This window comes from Aquila chrysaetos, chromosome Z (assembly GCF_900496995.4).
Source record: "Aquila chrysaetos chrysaetos chromosome Z, bAquChr1.4, whole genome shotgun sequence".
In the NCBI taxonomy this organism is placed as follows: domain Eukaryota; kingdom Metazoa; phylum Chordata; class Aves; order Accipitriformes; family Accipitridae; genus Aquila; species Aquila chrysaetos.
In genome coordinates, this window is record NC_044030.1 from 82,085,322 (window position 1) to 82,103,727 (window position 18,406).

The window sequence follows — 18,406 nt, forward strand, 5'->3', positions numbered from 1 at the left end:
AAGGTAACACTGCATTCCCATTTATAATGCAGGACTTGTTCTAATTAGTTTTCATCATAACTTCCTATTGACAAACAGCCTACTCTGCCATAATTTCATTCAATTCCGCAGTGGAGGACAAGTATTTAGCTTCATTCCCATTTACGATAACATCAATTAGTCTTCCTTCTCCCACCTGAGCAGAAAAGTACAAGGTTTTGCTTTCAGTCTGCTGCCAACAAAATTAATACTGAGATGATTTGAAATCACTCAACTTGAAACACTTAATAATATAGGAAAAAAATCACCAGCATAAATGCTTTACGGACAACAGGAGGAAACAGTACAAAATCCAACAATTGAATCTGAGATACTAGAGTTTTTACAATGAGTGACTCATTCCACAACAAATTCCAACCCTCTATTTTATCTCTTTGTTTCCCTGCTTTAAGGACACATTTACCATGACGTAAATTCATAGAAAATCTGTCCTCAGGCAAACAAGAGCAACTGCAAAGGTGGGAAAAAAGCTTGTGTTACTAGCCTATAATGAATCATTTGCTTAACAAATTCGAACTCTATTGCTGTTTACACATTGCTTATGACTATGCAGCAAATGTGCTGATTTTTTTTTCTATTTTTTTTTTATTTTTCTATTCAAACTCACTGCAAAATACAGCAATCAATTGAAACCATTCAGCATTCAAAATCTAGCAACTGAATTCATATTTTGTTAGTTAATATTGAAATAGCTGTATGCTTTGATCTTTAAGGATGCTTAGGTCTTAAGCAAAAGACAACATACGGATAGGTGTGTTAGAAGAGAAGTAAATGAGCTTTTTCTAGAGAAAGTGCCATTAGAAAACATATTCCATTCATCCTACATCCCCCACTTGCTCTGGGGGTGTTGAATAAAATAATGAGATGTTAATACAACATGTAAATGTTCTGAAATTGTTTCCTAGAGCACTTTATGTTGAGGAGATTTTATCAATTAACCTGGATGAATATTCTTGTCATTAGGCAGGGAGCTCATGAGTTTAAAAACTTGAATAGCAAGCAAAATGCAAATCTTGACTGATTTGTGCTCCATTAAGTGATGGGTTAAAGGCATGTGAACCTTTTAATAATAAGCAAATATGCATGAGCCCACTGGGTCCATGCCATTATGGAAACACTGACCACTCTTGTGTCCCTCATGTTTACATATTAGGCACAGCTGAGAGAGGAAATGTAAAAAGCATCCTTCATAAAAAGGCATATAAGCCCACCTTGCTGAATTGCTGAAGTGCTGCTATGACAAGAAAGAGTGCTAATGCAGAAATCATTGCACAGCACTGGAGAACTGATTCAGTCTGCTCCTGAGAAAAAATGCATTTGGCACACTAGCTTAACTTGATCAATTCTGAGTAAAGCTAGCATAATAAAGTAATTGCTAGGCGACTTCAAAAAAATTTTAAACTTAAATTTTACATTAACGGATTTAACATATTCATTCTTAAATATGCTGAGCACCTCTGAATCATATTGCTAAGGGACCTCCAACACACTATAGAAGCAGCTCTGCATTTTTGGAATTCAGATTCCTACTACAAATACCCGGTGGTTCAATCACCCATCTGCCACCGGCACCCTGCCTTCCTTAGGTAATCCCCATCCTTTTTCTATTCGCCGAATTACTCATCTGTAGGATGACTCAGTGTGCCACACATAGTATACTTGATGAGACGCTTGACAACCTCCCACCCTGAAGCTGGCTCCTCAGCTTTAGCTGTTAAGACATATGCCTTTTGTTTTGAAGTTCTTATTTCTGTCCCTAGTGCCAGACAACGTACTGTCCCCTGTCTCTGCTGCAATGCATTTTAATCTAAGCCTTATTAGTACGTCGAGAGGCAAAAGCAAATGAAAGGAGAAAAGATGCGAGACTGACTATTAACAGAAAATGTGAAACAACTTCAGAGTCCATAGAGTAAAGCAGCATTGTGGTTTTGGTCATGTTGAAGAAGGGAGGTTGGTCACGAGCAACACCTTCCTTTTGATTATCTTGAGTCAAACAATGCAACTAATATTGTGCCTGCTGTACAAAGGTTTGAGAAATAGGGGCCTTTTATCACGTTCTTGAGAACACTCAAATTGTGTTAACTTTAAAATTCTTTCAAGTGACTACTTTAACTTCTTATAGAACAGAAACATTGAAGGTCATGTCCTAGACTATGTCAAAGGGAAAAGCTATTTTCTCTGGGTTTCCAATAAGGTTTCACAAATGATTTATGATCTCACTGTCAAGAAGTACTAATGATTGCAGGTCATTTATGGATTTCTGTTGAATTTTAATTACATTCATAGATAAGACTTTTATACTTTCAAATGCAACACTGATATTCAGAATGTGAAATCTTAAAGATCTCAAAGCCTTAACCGCACATAAACATGTTCACTGTGAGCATGAATATAGGTTTATTCTAAATTTATTCACCTTCGAGTGCTTTTGCTAGGAAGGAAAATTATAAGCACGAATATAATTTGAAATACTATAAAAATAGTATTAGAAGAGCTGTGAAGAGGTCATCTTTTTCATCCCTGCCCCACTCCACAAATCCATTTAAGTAAATTGAACAATATTTGCTTAACCTTACTTTAAAGTCTTCCAGAGCGAAATTACCCAGTTTCTCAAATGCTGAAATAAATTGCCTCACTATCCTATTAGAAATGTCTTTGAAACCCGAATGTCCTTTATTACACAATAAGATTATCACTTCTCATCCTACCTGCTACAGCTATTATGAAAAGGCATAGTGAACATACCAAACACACATTGAAATAGTTAGCTAGTGAATCAAATGAACATGGTAAATATAGAGAATGTTGTTCTTATCAGCCTTCCTGTCTTCTTTTCCTTTCATGCTTCCTCCTTTTCACCAGAAAGGTAAATCTATCAGTCCTCCTTCACAGGTCATTTATTAAGCTTTCATGCTTCTTGTGTTCCCAAAGACTCTCCGCCACCTGTTTTGAAGCATGCTTCCCAAATCTGGCCACACTGTTGTTTCAAGACTTCACGCGATATGGATTTACACCTACTACCGGTGCATTTCAAGCTTAGTATAACTACAATAAACACAGGCAATCAACAATAACAGATGTAATTTTTTTTTGTATTTTCTAACCTGTATTTGAATGCTCTCAGTGACAAATGACAATCTACTAGGATTGTACCAGTTTCTGACTTTTAGCTTTTTGCTACTCTCTTCTTTTTCAAGTCATCCTTGTCATAGTGGTTTCTGGAAAAAGAAGATTCTTTCAATTTTGATTGTTAAGAAAAAGAAGATTCTCTCATTTTGACAGTTACCTTGAAAGTGTTTATAGATGATGACACTGCCTGCATCCCAAAAGTCCTTGCCCTTGAAAACAGTTTCCTGAACTTCAAGCACGTGAATTTTAACACTGAACCATGTCAAATGGTGTATCAGTGAAAAAAAAAAAAAAAAAAAAAGAAAGAAAGAAAAAAAAGCAGTAGACAGACTCTTGAATTTGATCTGCTATCAGTCATTCAGAAGCTTTCCACTTCGCTGTCCATACCGAGTAAACCTACAGAGACTAGCTTCAGCTTCATCAAGGACACACCGAAGAGCATAAATCTGAATTTTTCTGATCTAGACTTTCCTAGTATCAGGGATTATTTTCCATGTTGAGATAGTTTTATTCTCAAAGTCAATTTGTTTATTAGTATTCTGTTGGTTGAACAGAAGTGAGTACTTTTGCAGTTCTTTAATCTGTTGCAATTAACAACAATCTTCTAAGTGCATAATTAAGTTCAACAACTGTACCAACAATAAGAAAAACAAAGTCAGTTCCTTTAAAATCATCAGTGAAAGGTTTCTTCAAGAAAATTCAGACTTTTGGTTAGCTAACTCTCCCACTGGATGCATTGTTTCCTATGTTCAATAGAGGAACATTTAGCAAGTTTAGAGCAATGGAGACTTGGACTCAGCTACCTAATGGGCTGAATAATGGATTACAAGAAATGACACAAACATGAAAATATATATATACTGTAGTTTTCAGAAGTAGTAATGCAAACTCTTCTTGGCTAAAAGTTTCTGCTGTCATTCTGTTCATACCTGTGCTTGAATTCTGAGGAACCTGCCTATTTTGATAGCTTCCAATCTGTTTAAAGGGACCAGTTTCATATATAAAAATAACACTGAAAACACTAGGAATCCTGCATGAAAGATATCACTGCATTTTATAAATCTGAGAAACTCTAGCATTTAAGCTCTACCAAATGGCTTATAAGCTAGATAAGTATGTAAATGCATTTATTTGGAAAGTTCTTACAGAGTTGTGTTGTAAAAGATTACAAATATCCCACTTGTGACTTCCACTGCAATCGATTCAAGATCTGCTTCTGCCAAAGGCACTAGACACTGCAGTCTGTCACTAGTTAGTCTGTTAATCAGTTTAAAGATGCTATTCTTACAAAATATTGTAAGATCAATAGGCTTACATGTTAGGAAAAGAGCTAATCTAACCTCTATATAGCATGAAAAGCAAAGCAGTGCAGTAATTTTATAATGTTGTTAATTAACCATGAGTGAAAAAAATCCATCACTGTAGGCTTCATTGTACCACTAACTGCCTAACTTTAAAAAGCTCAGCTTTAGCAAAAAAAATTTCATTCAGAAAACTGGTGCAAAATCAGAACCCCAGTTCTTTGCATTGGAAATGCTTAATATCCCTTACCGGAGTCAAATTTGTTAAAGAATCATCTAAGACAATATTGCATATTAGACTAATCCTCTACTTCCATGCTTTAATGTCAGTTTTCATATCAGGTGTGGTTTTCATTGCTCTATAAAGAAAAGATAACTCTTTGCAATCTGGAGGAAGAAGGATAAAGGCATGAGATGGCTCTGAAAATTAAAATACTGAACTGATTTGAGGGGTTAAATTCACCAAGTGATGACTTTCTTGCAGCTATCAGCACCATACTGAGATCACCAAAAGTAGACTCTTTAGATACCCACAAACAGAGATCCTTCTGTCTGCTCAGCAAAGACAATATTTCAATTAAGCATTCACTGGTATTCCTATAAAACTAGTAAAAATATAGCCTGAAAGGAGGGGAAAAAAAAGCTCAAACTAGCCCTGTTTCAGTGGCATGTCATCATCACCAAAGCTCTGGGAAATGACAAAGAAAAGCCTAAATCTGTTATTTGTGACTACATTATTAAAAAAAAAAAAAAAAAAAAAAGAGAGAGAGATAAAACAGTAAAGAGTGGTTAGCTAGATAAAATCTTTCATATTTTCCATGAAGTGCTTTCAATAATGACTGCATAATCAAATATTATCTTCTCTTAGGAGGACAAAAATTTATCTTGACAAGGAAAACATATTTTTCAAATTCTGCATTGAGGATCATCTCAAAAGGCCACAGTTAATACACCCTGTAGATGGGACTTCAAGGGTTTAAGGAAAGCTGAATCCCCTTACGTTTGTCTTTCTTCAACTTAGAAAGCTCCTAAATGGGCCAAGTCCTGTGAAGTTTAAGAAGTTAGCTAAACTGGTTACTGAAACCATATAATAAACAGGTCTCCAGGTAGGCACACTGCTGACACAAGCTAATTTTACATTCAAATTAAGTCCCACTATTTCTCTGTATTTACCGAAGTTAATTTAGGTTTCTTTTCCAGAAGTACCCAGTCTGACTCTAAACAGTCTGGACCTTCACAGAAGCTATTAACACTTTTAGCTAGAGCTATCTGGAAATACAATCACTTTAAGAAATAAAAAAATCTTTGTGATAGTGCTTCCTTGATTCATCTTTAATCAGTGATGGAGAAGTGTCTCATGGCTAGGCTGTACCCAAATTATTTTAAGCAATGGCGCTCAGAGTTTTGAGATGAAGAGCCATATCTCTGTCCAGAATAAATATATCTTATGTATTAATCTTGATGACAAGTGAAATTAATATGCTAACAAATACATCCGCCTCCCAAATACCACCCTATTATGTCCACAAATCTCTACTAAGACATTTTTCTTCTGATGTTTTTGAAATTTGGAATCAAAGGTATACATACATATATATACAAACTCATACATAATAACACATATATGGACAATGTAACTTAAACAGAGTATTTTAAAATGAGACTTAAGAAGCTACCCTACAACATTATTTCTAAGCATGCATTCAACTGATGTGAAGTTTTACCATTTTCTTACTGGCTATGTTGTTCCAGGGCTGCAAGAGATGAGAATTATATCATTGAGAAGCCACTTAATTTGCTGCCTGTAAGAACAAAGTAGTAAAAAAAAAAGTCCTGCCTGATTTTCTCATGAAAAAAACTTGAACAGGAGCCACATCTGGTCAGGTCTCAAGTCCCAGATACTTTTTCCTTCCATAAGAACAGGTTCAGAGTTCTGATACAAAAGCCCTGAGGATCAGAACACCTGTGTTAGACTTGCGTTAAGAAAGAAACAGAATTTTGTATGTGCCCATGAGACAGTTTTTGGTACTTTTTGCTGTCTGTGGGTACTAATGTGCCTGGAACGCATATGCACAGTTATTCATGAAGAGGGCTAGACCGCAAAATTTATTCTCCTTAGTTTTGCTGTAGCTGTTTGCTGTAGAGGGACCTTGACAATATAACAAAAGGAAAAGGCTGAGACAATAATGGATCTTTAATGGGAAGGAGTACACAAATACCATGTTAGACAGAGGCCAACAAAGAGATCAAAGGAATTTATGTTCTTCCTCTTAACTATAGACCATAAAGGATTCTTGAATACTGGCAACCAGCCAAGACCCTGATACACGTCAGATGAAAAGCAGCTCTTCCAGGACCTTGAGTGGATTTCAGGAATCCTTTATTAGCTGAGTACCATCTCAGGGCAACCCTTGTAATATCCTCATTTTACAAACACTGAGTAGGCTAGGCTGTGTTGCAGTTCTATTTTGTATGCATATCCTTTAGTCTTTGGGACAAGAAGTTTACAAAATTTAATTTGAAAATCGAACCCTAATTCTTACTTAGGCTATTTTTCAAGGCATCCTTTACTTCCATGTGCTTTTAATTAGAATTTCAGATCTCTTTCAAATCAGTCCAAACATCTTTTTTCCTACAGAAAGACCTTTCAGCTCCTCAAGTCTGCATTTTCATTCACACACTTAAATGAATTTAAAGACTTGCACATTCTAATGGTGCTGGAATGAACTACCTTCCCCCTCCTACCATACCTGGAAAGGTCCTTCTCTTTCTGTGTTGTAATATGCCTTCCATTTTTCTGTAAGTTCCTCAAAAGCATACTGATACTTTCTTTTTCCTTGAGCTACAACTATTTTTATAATCACATTGCTTAAGGTTTTAGTAAAGCATATACATCTCAATAACAGTACAGTAACTCATGCTCTCATCTAAAGGCCCGCTATTATATCAGTATTGCCAAAAAATCTCTCTCAGCATCTTAACCACTAGATGAGCAGCAGACTGTGGCTTTGATATGACTGTTGCCTGTCAACTGTCAATATTCTCTACAGCATTTAAGCCCCTCATCTCCAGGAAGATTATGAGATACATTGGCTTTAATAGGAGAATCTGTAAAATTATGTAAATTTAAAATGGAAGGTTTACTTCTCTCTCTCTCTTTTTTTTTTTTTTTTTTTTTAACACAGAAGTGGAAAAGGCAACTTCTTTCATGACACATCACTCTGATTATCCCGAAAACAGATTATCCTCTACCCTAAAGAGAACATTCTCACATTCTTTATTAAATCAGCTTCTCTTTTAAGATAAAGACCATAGCTACGTCTTACTTTTTTTTTACATAAAGGAATAGATGTTCTGCTCTTTTAGAAGGCAGTCTAGTTCCAAGTTTGCCTGAAGTAAATGGTGTCTAGATTTATCATGCACCTCATTAAATACAGTTAAATTCTTCCATGAATTAAGTGGTATTTCTTTGTGAAATACTGACTCGGAAAAATGTTACGAGTTAGCAAAAAAAGAAATAGAAAGGGAAAGCAAAATAGCATAGGAAGGATTCATTGACTGTAAAGATGGATTTGAGATACTGTAAATACACTTACAGGTAAGTAAGAAAGATATTATTCCTTTGCAGTTATGGTAATTGCTACATAAGTAGTGACATAGCTTAGTAATTCCTTAATTATCTTCGACATTTTTTTCATTTGGTTATTAGTAACATAAATTTATTTGATTGTGTAGAAAGCATCACTGACAACAGCTGCATTACATAAACACACAATGTGTCAAAGTAAGTTTGATTACAATTTTTATATTGTATTCATCTCCACTCACAGTAATGCAGAAGCATCACTAAAATTTTCTCAACACAACCTTTTTATTTTGCAAAACAGAACCACCACAATTTTGGTCTTATTTTTTAACAATCTTCCCTCTCCCAGCTTTTTCATGTTTCTCAATGATTTCTAAAAAAAAGAGAAGAGTTCTCTGAGCCATTTCTCTAGATTCTGTAGCTACCTTCACTGGATTTTTGTCTAACACTACTACTGCTGCATGTCACTTACAACTGTTGAATGCTGAATGTTCACCTTTCCAGATATTTTTTTCTATTTGTGCTCAATGTCAGCTTTCATTGCTATGAAAAAATGACAGGATTATCTCATTTAAGTCCTCCTATAAATCCTATTCATACAAACAGGTGCTACACCACTTTATTCTAAATAAAGGAAGTTTTAATGGCCAAGCTTGCATACATATGGAGTCGAGAAAGCCCTCCGGAGAAAGTTCCTTCCCTGAGCCCTCAGAATCCCGAAGAAACATTCCCAAAGCAAATCTGGAATACTGAATTTGGCAGCCTGCATTTCTTTTTCTTCTCATGTATATGTAATAGTGATTCATCTGGCAGGTATGGGCCATGAACCATGCTAAAGAATCTTCCAATTGCAGCAGAAATGCACTATAATGAGTCCCATAAAAATCACTAAGTCTGACATTGGAAGGACATTGGGAATATTAAAATTGAGATTCAGGTGCCTGGAGAGCATGGGTACGCATTACCATACATTTCCCTAAGCCTGTAAACTATTCTTGTCCTGCTGCAATTTGCACAGTATAGCAATTAATTGTGGATTATCTTTATAGGATAACGGTGAGTTTAATCAGTCAAATTTAATTGACAGCCCACTGGAACTTAAGGAGATTTGATTTTCTAGAGTTCTGAATCTTTGGAAACCTCAAATTAAAGGCAGACAATTAAGAACGATACTGTCAAAGACTGTCCAATTAATCACAATTTCTTTACCAATGCACTTTACAAGATGGTGATTGCCCCACATCCTGTTGTACCGAAGACAATGTCAAACGGATGTTTTCTTATCACATTTTATTTTTCAGATGGGCTTTCATTTTCCTTCCAAAACCACTGGCAGTATGAGTGGTTCCTTATGACTTGCTGTTCTTTTTCATTCATATGCAAAGCTTCAGCTATTAATATTTTCAATATACTTTATTTTATGTGGGTATCACACATAATCATTATAAAATTTCTCTCACAAATCTTTCTAATGTTCTATCCACAGAATCTTATCCAGTTCATGACTGAAATGACATCTTTATTTCATCTACTACCCTGTTATTTGTTTGCACAGAATTCACTGAAGCATGTCGTAGAAGGATATCTAATTTCCCTGTTGCTTGTTACTTCCCCCAATCTTTGGGCAGGGTTAGATTTCAGTGATAAAAATCCAGGTTTTCTTTCTTTTTCCTGGACTTTGGATTTTGTTTATGTGAGGTAAGAATAATCATAAACTGGGAAAACTGGAAGTGGAGTGTCTACCCACTTTTCTTCAAATTGATGAACAGTAACAGAGATCTGTCTGATGAATTAATATCCTCCAGAACAATCACTGGCATCACACTGCTTCCTCAAAATCATTCATAATCACAGGAAACTTTTGCACTGATGTTGTCTCAATATACTCTTCAACAAAATTATTATGTGAGACAGTATATGTGCTTGTACGTGTGTGTGCTTGTACGTGTGTGTGCAGGCACATATCCCTAGTGCGGAAAAAGATGATAGTGAGTCCTCAAGGTATTTATTTAAGCTAGACGGAAGTTTTCTGAGAAGGCATCGTACATCTGACAATGATAATTTCTCAGAACGTTTATTTTTATTGAAACTAAAATCTGTACCTGCGATGGTCAGGTTTGAATGTGACCTTATGAGCATCACACTGCTCTGGATTTCTGTTATTTTTCCCTTTGGCACTCGTATTGGAATGAAGAGAAGGGTAAAGGGGCTCAAAAGGCTCAACCCAAAGAACTCCTTTCAAACCACAAAAATAATTTATAAGTCTAGGAATCCTTCCATTTGAGCCCCCACTCTTATTTCCCCTTTTTGCTGTCAAATGGGGCACAAACTTTGTTCACTTTGAGGTTTCACATCATCCTGGCTCCTTGAAGGTGCAGTGTACCACTACACCCCTAGACTTCCAGAATTGCCAGATTTTGGAGCAGTCTGAAAGGTGATGTGCTTCAGATCAACATTCAGGGCTTCATTAACCCAAGGCAAAACCATTTCCTGATCTCATATTCCAGCAAAATTCTTAGGGAAGACTTTCCAGGAGAACAAGTAGGAACTATATTATTTGTCAGGTTGAACTGTTTGGGGAAATGAAGTGCCAGGTCTCCAGCTGGTATGATTCTGCATACCTTCATTAGCATGAATCATTTATTAACAGTGAGATTTAATGTTAATTGTTGGTGTCAGTATTTCTAGAATGAAGGCCTTACAAAATCCCTTATTAAAAAAGTATTAATTTCACAAGTCATCCTAAGTGATAGACGACAAGACAGAGAGGCAGACAGATCCTCTGTGGGCTAGTAAGGTCACAGAACTGTGCAATTTCTTGTGCAGAACCAGCTACAGCAGAGACTTGCATGAGAGACATGTTTTGATGACAGCCACTCCCTAACTCCAATACAGATATTATGCTTTCATAAACTTTACACCACCAAGTTTTGACAACAAACATACTCTAGCATGCCATGAAGTTGACAGTTTTTCTATGGTAAATGGTCAAAAAATGGACATGGCACCCATTTGAATTTACCACAGATCACTTCCATGATTTTTCTATTTTGGCTTACTTTTTTTTAGCATTGTGAAGTGTTTGCCTTGTGCTTTTATGCTTCCCTTGCAGTCAGTTCCTCTGTATTTTATAACAACTTTGTCTTCTGCTCTTGTTGTCCTTGTCATCCCATTTAGTTGTTTCTATCTTAATCACCATACTAGAACACAGCAGACAGACTAGGAAGAAACATTTGGGATTTTTATAGTCTCATTTTACCTTGCTTACCATGAAGCTCATCATAAAAATTGTACTGCATTGATTCTGATCCCGCCTGGAGTAGTGTTTTGCTTTCTTTTTTATCATAGACTTAATGGGATCCAAAAATGAAACCTGTTGGACCCCAGCATTGATGCAGCCTGACCTTGAATACTGTGTGCAGTTCTGGGGCCCTTGTGTCCAGAGGAGGACAACCAAGCTGGTGAAAGGGCTGGAAGGAATGTCCTATGAGGAGCAGCTGAGGACTTTGGGCTTGTCTAGTTTGGAGAAAAGGAGGCTGAGGGGCGACCTCATTGCTCTCTACATCTTCCTGAGAAGGGGATGTGGAGACGGAGGTGCTGAGCTCTTCTCCCTGGGATCCAGTGAGAGGAGGCATGGGAATGGTTCAAAGCTGAGCCAGGGGAGGTTCAGACTGGACATTAGGAAGCATTTCTTCATGGAGAGGGTGGTCAAACACTGGAACAGGCTTCCTAGAGAGGTGGTCGATACGCCAAGCCTGTCAGTGTTTAAGAGGCATTTGGACAATGCCCTTAACAACATGCTTTAACTTGGTCAGCCCTGAATTGGTCAGGCAGTTGGACTAGATGATCGTTGTTAGGTCCCTTCCAACTGAAATAGTATATTCTGTTCTGAAGTCTTTAAATGTGAATCCAGACTAGCATGTTAGTTTGGACTAGGAGTGTGCTTTTGAAGAAAATTAGCTGACTGCCCTCACTAATGTGTTTAGTGAGAACGTTTGGGCCATAGCACCAGGTGATTCACTCCACAGATCCACTTTTTTGGTCTATGAACTCACTGGTAATGTCACTGCCTAGTGTCATTTCTAAGATCCAAGAAACAAAGAGAGCAGGGAAGGACAGGGAAGTTTTCCTGGAGATAATTAATAATTGGTGGGGTTTTTTCTCCTCTCACCACAACCCTTGGATTATCCAGTTTCATAAATTTCAAAGAACTAGCAGATGCAAATATTCAACAAAGCGGGAAAAAGTGATAAGATAAAACTGGATCCATGGGTAGGGATGGCAATTTGGGGTACAACAGCTTCACTGTTGGGGTACAACAGTGCTTTATGATATGTTGACAAGGGTATAATTCCATCTCCAGAAAAAGAAGGTTTTAATATTCTTCAGAAAAAGGAAAAATACAGGTATTGCAAAATTCTTTATGCAATATTGGCATAAAACATGGATTTTTCAAGAAAATTCTACCTGAAAGAAAAAGGGCAGAGAGCTGCAAGGTGTCTGATGCTATTAAATGCAAAATAAAAAACATTTTTGTTTACACCTTGCATCCAGTTAAAGCTTTAGCACCAGGTGCCCCATATTCCTTGTTGAGTGCAAAGGGAGAGACCCTTTCCACTTCACAAAAATATCGCATGGCCTATTGCAGTAACAGCATTGGTGATGCTATTTAAGACTGAACCTGTTACACAGCTTTTAGATCTGGATAGCTCATCCAAAGCTGCCAAAACCCCAGTAAATCAACTCAGCGGAAAATCTTTTACCAATGGGAAGAAATTGGTAGCAAGTCCTGTAGTAATACCTATGGTATTTTGGTCTCTAGGAGGAGAAAAATCATGTAGGTTTTCCTTAACTCCTTGTTTCATGGCTGCCTGACACTGTGTCAGGAGTCTTTGAGAAGTATTGTATTTTAGTAAACCCCTCAGACTGGAGAAATCTACTTCAGGAAGCCAGTCAGAAAGGCTCTGAGAAACCTGGATGACTTTTAAGCTAGCATGAAACCACTTTTACCCTCATTTTCCTTTAATCTTGTTCTGGGATAAGACCAGCCAAACCAATACAAGCCACTGATTATTGCAAGAGGAAAGTATTAACACTTCACAGTCATGTCCTTCTTAAGAAAATACATCTCGGTGTCCACAAACAGTTCCAAATTTACAGCACGTTTACTTCAAGTACTTAAAACTCCTAATAAAGACACGAGTCAGACACATCCATAAATCATACGCCTCTATAGTACTTTCATAGTCTGAAACTGTTTTTAAAGATTTCTAGCAAACAGGTGTCTCTGGAATTACCTGAAGCGCTCAGGGACCCAAACACATGAGAACATGACAGGTATAGATTTCAAACTGGAGTTTCATTTTGCATCTGACACTGGAGGCTATGCACCAGTGCTGAACAGTATCCACCGAGCAGTCAGAGCATATGGCCTAACATAATGTATGACAAGCCCCGATTTTAAATAACATCCCTCGAGGCCTGAAAAGCGTGCCCTGTAGCAACACTCCTGTAATGTTTCACTGCCACTCTGGTTGGGCATACAAGTCTATGTTTATGTCTATTAATCAACACAACAGTAGTAGCAATAATAACCAGAATTTGCAAAGGAATTTGGGAGCTACTTGCAGAAGAAACACTATGGTAAAGTAACATTAGAGTCAGTACTGTGTTTCTGAGCTTGCTGCAGTGTGAATGGCAACAATCCCTCCAAACAGTATTTCAGAAATACCACAATTCCAACTTCAGCTGAAAGAATAGGCAGTTTGGCTTATTAAGGAAAAGACACAGCTGAAGATAGAAGAAAATAAGAGAGAGAGAAAGGAGCAATGGAGAAAGGAAGAAAAAGACAGAGAAGGACACGAAGACAGAAAAACAGAAGACAGAAAGAAGGAGGGAGAGAGTGCTGATTTAGATCCTTCATACCTAAAAATCCAGATTGTCTACATGCCATAGTTGCATATATGCCAGAAAATCAGTACCCAACGCTACTTATTCCCAGGGCAACTGAAAAGTAATTGCTGCCGTGGCCTGTTCAGAAGTTTCCCATGGTGCTTATCATGCCCAGAAACACTGTGGTCTGGACAACAAGGCAATCTTAACACTCCACATTTTTGTTTCACTCTAGGTATTTCTCTTCAGTTTCTCCATCTAATCAGCATGCTTAAAGTGGGCCTATAACACACCAGAAAAAAGTGATTTCTTTTAAAAATGCCATAATAGCTACAACTCATTTTGTTCAAAGAGCCTTTTTTCCATTACGGTTCTGAACCTTCTTGAAATCACATTTCCTATACCATAGAAGAAGCCCTTTGCTTTCAGTCCATAAGCAATTCAGGAAAGAGAGAGGTATACAGGGCACTTCCAGTTATGGTGCCAGCACTCTACACCATCAAAAATGCAAGAGAAAAAGAACCAGAAGTGTCATTCCAGCTCCACAGCTCTCTCTAAAGAATTTAGGAACTTAATCATGTAACTCACATTTTGCAGGGGAACATATTGAACCACTGAATATTGGCTGTTGGGACAGATTCCATTTGCCCTACTGCAACTTTGCCACTATGCTGTGGTGGTGCGCTCCCCTCGGCCCCCCGCTTAAGCCATAACCACCAGAGGGGGTTGTGATGGCTGCATCCATCCTACTCATGTCTGGAACCATGAACTACACTTCTTGCTGGTATGCAAACATGACTATCTTACTTTATGAATAGAGGACAGCCCAGGGCCTGTTGAGCTCTTCTGCATGGCAGCGGGCTGCACACCAAGATCTCCCCTTGAGTAGGGATGCCTCTCAAGGTTACTCCTCGAGGTTGAGAGATTCCTTGCTGCAACCCATTCTCGGTAAGTGATTAATAGCTAAGGTTTCAAAGATTAGCATGTAAAGTGATATAAAGCATTGACTGTGCATATATAACCCTTTAAACATAAACTGTTGACCAAGCCTGGGACTAGGATTGGATCCAGCCACACCTAGACTCCTCTCTGAGGAGCAGTTTAGAAAGCAAAGGAGTCTTTTCTGAGCTTCATGACTCAACGGGAGGGTCTCCCTGGCAGTTATCTGACCCTGTCCTTTATGCAGTAAATAATCGAGTGTACCTTGCCATCGAATCTTGTTAAACCACTGTCACATTTACCATTGAACTTTGTTACATCAATAAAGTATATTGTTGATCCTCTTACAAGTGAAGTGCATGACTTATTCCACAACAAACTGGCATAGTCGGCAGGTTGGCAAGTAGTATGACCGATTATTCAGAGGCAAGGAGTGAGTCGAGCGACAGCTTCTCCGAATAATGGGGTTATGACAATTGCCATAATTGGGAAGTCACCGAACACCACTTAAAAGCAATTGCCCCCCCCCTCCCCGCACAAAAGATGGAAAAAGGCAAGGCGTTACCTGCAAGATGCTAAGTACCTGTTTAGAAGCTGCATATCGAGATAAGGAGTGTATTTCAACTCCTCCTGCGCCAGTCCCTAGAAAGGGAGACAACCTCTTCATCCCCCTTGGACAGGAATTGCAGGGCATGAAACAAAAATCCCGAGTGATATCCAGAAGGCAATTGGGCCAATCTGTCTGGAAAGCGGAGGCTTATCGGTGGGTAAGTGATGATGGCCCATAAATTTTAAATTCCAGTTGGTCCTCAGGGACAACTGGTGAAGTTTTTAATAGATACAGGAGCACAGACTGCGATACCAACACTACAAGATGCCGAGAAGCTGGGAGTGCCATCCGGACGGCAAAGAGTTAAACTGACCGGTGTGAACGGAGCGGGTGATGTGTGTCAAAGTGCCAATTTACGGGCGAGAAGCCCATGGCGACTACTCGCCTTGCAATTAAAGATCACCGTGAAAATAACTCTAGGTTTCGAGGTTTGAACCTGATGAACGGCAGCGGGTGGTCCTTTGGCTCAACCACCCCACCCCGGCCCTGGCAGGACGGGTACATCCCGCAGCTCCCCCCCACCCCATTAAAAAATGACCGAGGTACCACCAATATCCGATTTCTGCTGCAGGAGGTGGCCTTTAACAATTGATTATCGGTGCCTGGATGCTAATACAGCCCCATGAACAGCTGCTGCACCAAACTTTGCGAATTTAACAACTGCTTTGCAAGGAGCTGCACCCCCATGGATGATGGCGGTAGATGTAAAAGAGAGGTTCTTTATGGTTCCCTTGAAGGAGGAGGATTAAAGAGAAGTTTGCTTTCACTTGGGAGGGAATACAATATACCTTTAACAGACTCCCACGGGGGTACAAATATTCACCCACAATTACTCATGCCGCAGTTGCTGAACTTTTACAGTCTCGCTCCCCCAGGATGTGAAACTGTACCAATATATAGATGATATTCTGGTTGGAGGAACTTCCCCTGAGAAGGTGGGGGAAGCGGCAGCACCAGTATGGCAAACACTAAACGAAGCAGAAATTGAGATTCCACCCGGAAAACGTCAGGGACCAAGAAGTAAAAATTTTAGATACTTGGCGGACAGCAGGCAGCGCAGTGATTCCTCCAGATACATTAAGAAAAACTGAAGAGCTGCAAATGCCCCAATCAAGGAAGGAATTACAACAATTGATGGGAATTTTAGGACATTGGAGGATGCATGTACCTGGATTTTCTATCATTTCCCATCCATTATACTCACTCTTAAAAGAAAGGCAAACCCTGGGAGTGGAAATTAGAACATAAAGAGGCGGTCAGAACTCTCACCTTAAGAATTAAAAACATGCCAGTCACTGGGACCAGTACCTTCCCGTGATCCTATTATAGCCAAACTGGGTTTCGCCAAACACACTAATTACCGTAACCTGTTCCAAACTGGCCCTGATGGGCCAAAATGACCTTTATTGTTTAGCTCAATCGCATTTAAAGAAACAGAACAACGATACCCTGAAGGGGAAAAGGTACTTTCATCTTTAGTCCAAGCACTTAAACAAGTTGAGAAAATATATCAGGGACAACCTGTGCAAACTAGAGGACCATTTAATTTACTTGAAGTAATCTGAAAGGGGACTGCTCCCCCAGAAGGAATTGCACAAAACCCCACTATCAGAAAATGGTATGCCTACCTAACAGGGGTTGCAGAAAATATGCAGTTAATTGAAGGACACAGTAAGGTTTCCAAATTGCGGATGCCCATAAACACAGACCCTTCAGCGTTACAACAACCTTTTAAACCTTCACTCATTCAGGATGCACCACCCCTCACTGAGCCTGCACCAACAGAAAACATTTGGTTGACAGACGTTTCAGCAAAAAGGGTAAACCGTAAATGCCAATATAAGGCCGGTGCATTAGATATTACCACCAGCAAACAAGTAGTAGAAGGTGAAGGCGGTGCACAAGTAGGAAAAATAAAAGCAGTTGTTTTGACAGCACAGAATGGAGCAAAAAGCATGTAGACTCTTCTGCTGTGTGGGCCGGTGCCACGCAGTGGCTCTGTCAGTGGGAAATCTTGAATTGGGAAGTAAATAGATCCTCAGTTTGGAGAAACAAAGATTGGCAATTATTATTGATACAGCCAGGAAAACACCCTTCCAAGATGAGATGGGTAAAAGCTCATGCTAAGGATAATCAACCAGCCACAAAGTGGAATCAAAAAGCAGATGAGCTAACTAAAATGAGGAAAATCACCTTAAATCCTGAGTGGTACAGATTAGGAGAATGGTTACATCAAACCCTAGGCCACGCAGGTAAAGAAGCACTTTGCGGCACAGAGTAAAGCCTGGCCTATAAACAGAAAAATTTGTGAAACTATCCTTACAGAACGTCCCCAGGGCAGATTCAAATTACAGACAGATCACCCTGCTAAAGCACCACCTCTACCTCGTCACGGAGGCTCACACAACCAAATTAAACAGGTTTTAAATTCAACAAATTTATTCTTCGATCAAAATCGTTTAGGACTCCCGACAACATTAGCAAACCACAGGTTCAGTGATGTAAGGGCAAATTAATACCACACAACCGACTTCAGAATTCTTAAGCTTCAGAAATGGTAACCCAAAAAACGCATATCACTTACCCAAAAAACGCGGGATCGCAACCTGCAGGAATTACCTTGGGTTGTGTCCCGACCCAAGGGGAGAGTCCCTGGCTGCAGACCCGCTGCTCCGAGGGGGACGGACTCAGTTTGCCCTCCGGCGGGGCTCCCTCTATACCCTTCTCGAATCTGCTCTGTGGTTGTCGGGGTTTAAGCCCAGCCGGGAATGAAGCACCACGAAGCCGCTCACTCACTCCTCCCCCCCGGTGGGATGAGGAGAAAATACAATGAAAAGCTCGTGGGTCGAGACAAGGACAGGGAGGGATCACTCACCACTTATGGTCATGGGCAAAAGACAGGCTCAGCTT

The 18,406-nt window shown here is 39.1% G+C and overlaps 1 protein-coding gene across 1 annotated transcript in view; it reads right to left on the reverse strand.

The window, feature by feature from the left end:
* Positions 1-18,131, reverse strand: part of RIT2 (Ras like without CAAX 2) — a 198,369-nt gene extending 180,238 nt beyond the window's left edge. The window contains exon 1 of the mRNA XM_030005758.2: positions 18,081-18,131. The gene's annotated coding sequence lies outside the window, so the exon portion shown is untranslated. The remainder of the gene's footprint in view (positions 1-18,080) is intronic.
* Positions 18,132-18,406: the final 275 nt, after the last annotated feature.